The following is a 10,400-nucleotide window of genomic DNA, read 5'->3' as shown; positions in this document are numbered from 1 at the left end:
GTGGGGGGGATTTTTTTGACAATTAAAGAGATTAGTCATCTGATACTGGTTTCATGTTTTATACTGAAAATGAAAGGTTGAGTGGAGCCCATTGCATTGTGGGATATCATATTCCACCCAGGGATACACAGGCATTCCATAAATAAAAAAATCTGCATATTATGCTCGCTGTAAAAGTAATGCATGTTTTATACATCACTCGGTGAGGCAGTAGATGAGAACGACTGGAAAGCAGATGCCTTGAGCGCTCCAGTAAATAACATCATGTAACGTGTTTGCGGCGCAGCTCAAGGTCACAGGCGTTTCTGTCTTGACAGATTTATGCAGACACAGACACACACACCGCCTTTAATGCTTCAGCCACTGGTTTTGTCACAATCCGCTACTGTGAGGAGCAAGGAACGAGGAGACGCGGAGTAGACTTTAAACAAACAGACTTTAATTAACATCCAATGGAACTAGGAACACACACGTAGCGGGGAAAGACAAACATTCAATATCGGACGAAGAAACTCTGAACAGGACTCACTTTAAATACACATGTATTGACGAAGACACACCTGGAGCAATAAACAATTAACATGAGGGAGAAACTAGGTCAGGGCAGGCACATGGAGGGGAAAAACACACAGATAGAGTCTAGGGGCGTAACATATCGCCGCCCTCCCGGAAGGCGCGTCCTCGCGCCGTAGAACAACAGAGGGGGGGCACGGGTGGGAACTTGGGAGGAGGACGGACACCCGGGAGGGGGCCGGCAGACAGAATCCAGGGAGGTGACGATAGAGGAAGGAGCCAGGGAGGCGACAGGAAGGATTTGGAATAGGAGGGGCCAAGCAGGACCCAGGCCACAGCCATGATGGTGGCCCGGAGAGGCTGGGAGGGACGAAGGGACGAGGCGCAGCCGGAGGAGTGGAGTCCCGAGGTGCAGGATGGTCGACACCAGACCAAGGCGGAGCCGGAGGGATGAGGGAGCCCAGCGGAGCTAGTGGACTGCCAGGCCATGGCGGAGAAGAGGGAGCTAGGAGCCATGGTGGAGCTGACGGGTCCACGGGCCGAGGCAGAGTCCGGGCCTTAGAGGCTGGAAGCGGAGTCAAGGGATACTCCAGCCACGGCGACGCTGGAGGATGGCGGGGACTGAGTCTCTCTCTCTGCTGGACTGGGAAACGGGAGCCCACTCAGCCCGGTTACTTACTGTGAGAAGCACGGAGCGAGGAACGAGGAGATGTGGAGTAGACTTCAAACAAACAGACTTTAATTAACATCCAATGGAACTAGGAACACACACGTAGCGGGGAAAGACGAACATTCAATACCGGACGAAGAAACTCTGAATAGGATTCACTTTAAATACACATGACTTGACTAGGGGATGACGAGACACACCTGGGAGCAATAAACAATTAACATGAGGGCGAAACTAGGTCAGGGCAGGCACATAGAGGGGAAAAACACAGGTGTGACAGGTTTCATGTTAGTGTCAAGTCATATCTTTGTGACGTCCTAAAGAATTATGAAACCACAACTCTTTAAACACATTTGTGACTCATATGTTCTCTTTGCTTGAGTGTGTTTGTGCCCATATACTGTCTGAATGATCACACTTTATTTCAATTTCATGAGTTAATCTGTCCATCCAGACCTGAAGGTTAATGGTAAAAAACAACAGAGGTTCAAGGCCGAGGTTCGGCTTGAGCTCCGAGTTCAATACCCCAAATGTGATACTGCATAGAAGATGAATAACAGAACTAAAGGAGGAGATGGGGAGGTGGAGGGATGCTGGAAGAATTGTCGCTGGAACGGCGCAATGACTGCTACTTATATAGGCTCGTAATGATGATTGACAGGACTGAATGATTAGGTTCCTGCCGAACCTACGTTTGGAACTTGATATCACTAAACTATCTTTAGGTTTGCTATTGTTTTTAATGTTCCATGTATAATAAACATTTGTGTTTATTGTGTTTGTATATCTTTTGAAGGATAGCCATTGTGCAAACTCCTCCAAAGAGATGTTAACCAACCCATTGTGGAAACTCTTTACTTTAAGGTTAACTGCGTGAGAATGTTTTGCTAACTAGCACAGTCCAGTTAGCACCTGTTGGTCAGATGTCAGAATTGCAGTATCTGCCTGTAAAAAGCATCTTACTCCTTTGACATTTAGAAATGCAATTAAATGAATTGTTTTGCAAAATACACTACCATTCAAAAGATTATTATTATTTTTTTTTTAAGAAAGTAATGCTTTTAGTCAGCAGTGATGATTTAAATTGATCAAAGTAGACATTATTTTTATGCTACAAAAGATTTATTTCAAATAAATGGTGACCTTCAGAAATGTTTCTGGTGCAGAGTAACGATTCTGAAAATTCCGCGTTGATTGCAGCAAAAAATTACATTTTAACAGATATTCACATAGAAACTGTTATTTTAAATTGTAATACTATTTTACAATATGTTTTTATTGTATTTGTTGTGGTAACACTTTAATATATGGACCAATTCTCCCTATTAACTAGTTGCTTATTAGCATGCCTATTATTAACATCTTGGCTGTTTATTAGTATTTATAATGACCATATTCTGCATGAGCATGTTGTACATCCGTAATCCTACCCAATACCTAAACTTAACAACTACCTTGCTAACTATTAAGAAGCAGCTAATTAGTAGTTTGAGGCAAAAGTCATATTTAATGGTTTGTTAATGGCAAGAATTGGACCTTAAAATAAAGAGTGACCATATTTTTATCAAATAAATTAGTCTTGATGAGTATAAAAGAACATTTAAATCTACCTACCCTAAACTTTTGAACAGTAGTGTAAATAATGCTAATATTTCATTGCATTGTCTTTCAAGTAAACAGGATGTTTTAGTATTTATTGCTCTGGGATCGGTTCGGCATAAAACTACCGATGTGACAGTGAGACACTTTTTGTGAGAGCCCTGACTGGTCCAGCGTTACACGGATGCCGGTGACAGCGTGGGATGGATGAAGGAAGATGAAAGGATGCCTGAATGGATGAAAGTGCTCCAAGCAGCAGATCTTCTCAACATACAGCATGATCTCAGGCTACATGGACATGAAATTCACCGTAATGAAAAACAAGCGACTTAAGAAACAGATGCTCTGCGGTCACTGTGAACTTTAATAAACCGTGTTGTCAGAACTGTACTGAAGGACAAACACGTTCTTGCTGCTGTGAGAGGTGAGGAAAAAGTCCAATGGGAAAATGAGTGCAGCTGTGAAGCTCTGCACCTTGAAATATTTATATACACTCGCAGTTCACTAGTGTTATAATTTGCCTAGGTAGAAGATAAAATTATGTGTGTAATGATGTGGGACGCTGCAGTGCATTCAGTTCATTTATTTGTATAACAGATGCAGTAATATCCAATAATGTACATATGAGCAAAAATCTAAGTGATGGTATTTCAAATGCTTTTTAGCACTTAATCCATTCAAGCATCTTTTTATACCAATGCAGACAAACTGAGACTGTGAAGAATTATGTTTGTTTTTAATAAGGTCAGATGTCACTTGCCACCAATGCTTTACTTAAATCTGTGCATTATAAGAAAGTCTTCTGCTTCACAGAACAGTGATCTCATGTTTCTCATGGTCATTTCTTGCCATTTTGGTTTTTTTACTGGTTAACCTGTGATGTTTTTCTTGAAGTTTTTCTCATTTAGAGTCATGAACATGCCTACAAATTGTCAAAACACTGATGTGTTGTGGAATGTAAATACTTTTTTATCAATTCATGCATCTTCAGTTTGCTGGGAATCATACGCATGATCTTTAATAGCAAATACCATGCTGTACTGTTGAAGAATCATGAAAGCAAACATGATCTTCTTACGTTTTTTTCATTGTTGCATCCATCCATTCTCCAAACCGCTCATCCTCTGAATGGTCACTGGGGTCTGGAGTCTGTCCCAGCATCTCAGGCCCCAGGCCAGGGACACTGTGGACGGATGGCCAGTCCATCACAGGGCACACAGACAGACACACATTCGTACAAAGAGACAATTTAGTGTCTCCAATTCAACTAAACTCAGCCACACAGGAGAAGACTTGAACTCGGGTCTTTCTTGCTGTGAGGTGACATTGCTACCTACTAAGCTAACGTAATAAAGTAAAAATTTATTTTATTTTTATTGATATCAAATTAGTCAATTTGACACTGGCCATAATGATCGTACCCAGATGTTTCACCTAATACAAGGGCTAGAATTTCAGAAGAGATTGATCTCCTGGGCTGTAAAATAGCACCTTCTGAGCAATAAAATGTTCCTCTGCGATGTGGTGGAAATGGAGGCATCCCATGCTGAAGGTTCAGAGCTGTCGCACACACTTATGGGATTTCTCAGGACACCTATTTCAGTGCTATCTATCAGGTTTTAGGGACAGTTTGAGTGTGAAATTAAAAGTAATTTACTTACAGCACCTTTAATTTAGTGGATAAAAGAATCTAGCCTAGTTTTGATTTAGCATTTAAAGTGAAAATCAGCTATGAGATTATATTATACCAAACAAAACTTGAGTTAATTCTTTGAAATATACAAGACTTCCACTTCGTTAGCTGCTAAATAACTAGAAGAATAACACAGTGCAGTAAAAAGGAAAACTATTTGCATTGTAAACCAGTGTGTTCATGATTACAATAATAAAATAAAATAAAATGATAACAGATAGCAGTTTGCAATATCCAGCAGCATAACTGACTGTTTTTGTACAGCTAAAATAACTGGATGACACTGAAAGCCTTGCACAGTGAAGTTACAAATGGCTGCATCCACTCTTACTGTAAAAATTAGGTGGATAACATTTCCGTATGGTCTCCGTTCAGTGGAGGAGAGTCCAGAGCAGGTGGCCACCGCTCACTGTGTCTATGGCCCGTCTCACCCGAGGAGCGCGTGTGAGATTTTGAGTTAACGGGTGACGGGTACACTTCAGCTACTGAACGCATTCGTGTGAAAGTGGCAATCTCAAGTTCTCACTTGCCTTTTCTAAATTCACTTTATTTCATGGAGTATGAGAATAGACATTTTGTCTGGATGTCTTTGCAGGGCTCCTCGCGCAGATTTACCATCTGCAGGGTTTGTCTGTGGTCTGATAATAACAAAATATCTTGTTTCAAGGTTTATGTAGTATAGCTACGTTGTATGGTAATGAACAGTATTATACAGTGTTGCATTTTATATTAGTTTCTGGTTTGGCTGATAGTCTGGGTCCGAGGACCAGTGCTGGGTCATAACTGATTACATAATCTGGCTACATAATCAGATTTAAAAAATAAATAAAATCATTACTTGTAATTCAGCTATATCACATTTTAAAATACAATTAATTACTTGTAATTCAATTATATCACATTTAAAATAAACACAATCAGACTCCAGTTACTTTTTTGATTACATGATTACAAATTATTCACAATTATATCACATTTTAAAATAAAATTAATTACTTGTAATTCAATTATATCACATTTAAAATAAAAGTAATTACTTGTAATTCAATTATATCACATTTAAAATAAACACAATCAGACTCCAGTTACTTTTTTGATTACATGATTACATATTATTCACAATTATATCACATTTTAAAATAAAAATAATTACTTGTAATTCAATTATATCACATTTAAAATAAACACAATCAGACTCCAGTTACTTTTTTGATTACATGATTACATATTATTCACAATTATATCACATTTTAAAATAAAAATAATTACTTGTAATTCAATTATATCACATTTAAAATAAACACAATCAGACGCCACTTACTTTTTTGATTACATGATTACAAATTATTCACACAATATCAATAAATTCTTCATAATTTCTTTATAATAAATTCTTCATAATGTGTTGATTCTCCCCCATTCATCTTTAAATTTTACCTTCTAAAGTAGCCTACCACTTATATACAGTACGAAAGTCTACCAGATTTGTGGATATACGCACAGCTGGCTGGCTGTATTGTGGCTGTAATTACACAGAAACTGAGAGGCCACACAGCGTTTGACCACTGGATTTACAGAAATCATTTTCATTTTCAAAAGTGTTTTCTGATGAATAGTGATGAACACGTTTTCATTTTTATTCGAATTATCACTCTGTAGGCTATTTATCCACGCATTACTATGTCATTGGAAGGCTTTTGTCTTTTTAAACACATTAAAATGCACAAATTCACATTTCTTATTGATTAGTACTTTTATTTTCATTGCTCTTATTTTAATTTTACATTTATGGTTTAATTAATTATTACCTTTTAAAACATGTAATGTAATGGATTAGGTTACTAACTACAAGTATTGTCATGTAATTTGGGATCAGTAATCTACCCAGCTCTAGGGAGAACAACCCCTGCTCGAAGGCAAAACTGCAAGTGGCCTTAACAGTCATCAAGAAACATTGAATCGTTTGTATGTGTGTGAGAGAATGAATATTCCAACAGGTGTGTTAATATTAGTTTGTAATGTCTGTGTGTGTGATTAAGGGATTTGTAAAGCATCGCCGCATCATTATGAGATAGAGACGGCCAGTTTCACAGCATCAAAGAACACAGTTCTTATCTCATTCTCAGCCATTTGGTGCAAAGATGAAGTAGCATCTCATTAATAACCGCCTGGTTGCCATGACAGCAAGTATCTGATGATTATTGTCATGCCGTTTATGTATTTTAGATTGAGAGAGAGAGAAATGGATAGTTTGAAGAGTCATATGCAGAGAGTTGGACAGAATCACAGCACACTAGGTGAGAATGTGGTCTTCTGGGAGGCAGATGGGCTAAGATTTTTTTTTCTCAGAGTTGTCTGCATACACACACTCCTCGTCTGTGCGCATATTGTATCAGCTCTGGTAATCATGGGCCGTTTAAATGAATCCTGCCTGCAGGTTTTCTTTGCTGCGTGAGGAGAAGCTCACAAGCCGGGCATAGACAAAAGTAGTCAACTCAAAGTACGGCATCTACAGCGCCTTTCAGAACGATACTCAAGGTAACGGTGAACAAAAGACACAATATGTTTATTTGTTTGAACGCGAGGAATATAACCTTGCAGCAAGGTAAAATATTCAAAGAAAAATGTTCTTATGAGAGAGAACATTTTTCTCAGAAAGCAAAAACCCTTTGAGCGCGGAGTCTTTTATAATGCCTGATGAGATGGGACATATAAAAGCATTTTAAGACTCCATAATCTTCACTTATTGATCATACTCCCCAGCTCAAATTTTCAGTGGTGTAGGACTACAGGAACAAGCTTGTCTGAAGAAAACAATCCCTCTGCACAGATCTACCACCAAAACTATGGAGCAAATTTACTGCACATTTGTGACACTTCTGTGTGCAATGCAGAGATCTGGGGTATATGGAATTTCATATCATATTTTGTCTCGTTCCCGCCTGCCACTTTCATGTTTTGTTCCACTGCCATCTACAAAAGCCTACAAGAAGAGGTCTTTGTGGATTTTAAAGTCCTTTTTCCATACGATTCTGCCTCACTTCGGTGCCATGGGTTGTTTTTTCCAATTACCCCTCACACACAACCCTTTACCTGCTTGCATTTGGTGAAGATGTTTTCAGTCACACTTTATTTTAAGGTCCAATTCTTGCCATTAACAAACCATTAATTACGACTTTTGCCTCAGTAAACTCTTAATTTGCTGCTTATTAGTAGTTAGTAAGGTGGTTGTGAAGTTTAGTTACTACCCAGAAGGTTGGGTTAAACATTTAACCCAACCGCTGGGTCAAAACAACCCAATTGCTGGGTTTGTCCATATTTTACCCAGCACTGGGTTGTATTTAACCCAACATTTTTTAGAGTGCACACACACGTCAATAGGTTACTGTTCGTAACCCCGTTTCTCTGACGCATCGAGTGGAGAGATCCCTTCCCACAGGTGGATCTCAAACACGAGATGATGAAAGAGAACAATATCTTCAAACATCTCAAAACTCCAAAATCAAAACCAGAGGATCCTATGTTAGTCCCAGACCTGCAAAAACCTACGTTTTACTGACCAAACACTCGCAATCCACTTCATCCAGGAACAATCTGATGATCAAATGATTAAGTGTGGTATGATCAGACATATATTGAGATGTGGCATCTAGTCAAATGCACTTTCAGCAGTCGAGCCAATCGATTCAGGTGTGTCTGTTTTGCAGTGATGAAGCAATGCAGTACAGTTCCAGTAAAGCAAGCCAGGTCACGGTAATCATGGTCTACAAGACAAGGAGTGTGTTGGTATTCAGAATCAGAATGGTATTTCATCTACAAAATATGATTAGAATCGATATGGTTCTGTAAAGAGCAATGCCAAAGCATAACTTACAACAAGTAATCCCAAAAAGATTGCACATTTTAGTTCAGTAAAGCTCTGTGTTCACAAAAAACAAATGAACGGAGGGACTGTGAGTAGGATCCTCCATAAAACAGGATGTACGTCCAGAGAGGCCCAAACAGCAGGGAGCTGGTGAGTCACCGTTTGATTGGTAAAGCTGTTACCCACTCATAGAATATAATGGCACTGTTGTAGCAGCAGATTGAGACGTCTCTGGCTGTGCTTGTCGGGTTGGTGTGGGGGCAGGATTTTTTTTTGTTTAGGGCTGGAGAACTTTCCAGAGAGCTTCTAATTTTATTTATACCTGTGGTTTTATTATGCCTCTTTCTTTTGGTCACGACCCAAGTAGACTTTGGAGAGTCCTATAAATCGTGCCACTTTTGTGTGTGTGATATTTCAGTGCAAAACCCCTAGTCTTATTGACTAACCAGCACTAATTCATTTTAACCAGGCACAGTATAAAGCTTAAATGATGGAAAGGAGTGTTATAAGAGTATGCAAGTGCACTTATAGCCTTTTAATTTGGCGTCGGACGTGATTTGTCACGCCACCAGTCTACAAGATGGGGAATCGAGCCATGCAAATGGTGCAGTCGGTAGAACTCATCTGGCACAGGTTCCTGCGAGCTGCTGACGGGTTTTTAGAATCACACAATTTATGTTCTGAAACGTTACAGGCATGCTTTCTAAATGGCAGAATCTGCTTCTGTTAACCAGTCATTTAAAATAACCTTTCGTTGAGACAAATGTGGTTGACTTGGAGATTACAGTGCTTTAAGTAATGCCCATTTGTAGCATCCTTGTCTCAGTAGGCATCTGGTGCTCAGCGGGGTCATTTTGTGTTCTATAATAGTGGCCCAACCTGGTTTGTTTGTGAAGACGTCATTGTATTGGCTAATCTGCCAATACCCGAAGGACACCCTTGCTGCAAAGGTAGGGAGATAATGACTCAGCAGCACAGTAGCATCCCTGACAAGATTCCAAAACCTTGCAGTTTTACATTTAGATATCCAGAAAAAGACTCACAGTAGTCACCAAGGTGAAATTCATATACAGTGGGTACGGAAAGTATTCAGACCCCCTTCAAATAACTTAAATGATTTTAGCAAATGGCTGCAATATAACAAAGAGTGAAAAATTGAAGGGGGTCTGAATACTTTCCGTACCCACTATATATGTTGAGCTTCAATCAAATTATCTTGCAATATATCAGTCTTCCTGCTTCTCGCTAAAGCCAGACCCTTGAGGCCACGTACCAAATGCAGGTGTTGATACAGTGGTTAAAGGAGGTGAGCAGAACTAATCGCTGTGGTTCTCCCTTGATAAAACCATCATGTCTCCTGCAGTGGCTTAGGTGATCAGAAAAACATCATATATAAGAAAATAAGGATGAGTTTTGAAATACTTGTCAACTGACAATCTCTGAAAACAGGAAAAAAGTTTCCTCTGGTGGGTTGAGGTTTCTTCAGTAGCTAATGTTAGCTTTGCTAAACAAGTTTTATCACATTATGTGGGAACTTTGACTCATTTATTTGCTTAAAATGTTGTGACAAACAACAATTATACTCTGTGCCGTAGTCTTGACAAGTGAGATTCATGTTATTGTCCATGGCTTGTTTCCAGCGTTGGATCTGTGTGTAGGCTGAAGAAACAAATTTAGGGCTGAGGATGGGGTGGGTGTCGGGTGAGGTGCTCATCACCATAGCACTACTGGATGAAGATATAAAACTATAGGAAATATAGTGCAACAGTCAGGTTCCAGGTCAGGTAAAAATCTCATTTGTTTGCTTTATTTCAACACTCTTTTAAATGATCGCGTTTAACGGCAGACTTATTTGTGAAAAACTACATCACACACGAACCGTGAATAATGGGAGTAAATCATGCCAAAAGAATGAAGCATGAAGCACTAAAAAGAAGTATAGCCAGTTTCCCAACCATCTTCAATATTTGTGTAACATGCATATATTGTAATAGAAGTAAAATATATTATTTCTAAGTATATAATCAACAGTTTTATGTTTTTCTAACATTGTAAATTTG

This window comes from Sinocyclocheilus anshuiensis, unplaced genomic scaffold (genome assembly GCF_001515605.1).
Source record: "Sinocyclocheilus anshuiensis isolate Anshui unplaced genomic scaffold, SAMN03320099.WGS_v1.1 scaffold659, whole genome shotgun sequence".
NCBI classification, from domain to species: Eukaryota; Metazoa; Chordata; class Actinopteri; order Cypriniformes; family Cyprinidae; genus Sinocyclocheilus; species Sinocyclocheilus anshuiensis.
Note: the sequence above shows the minus strand (reverse complement) of the source record.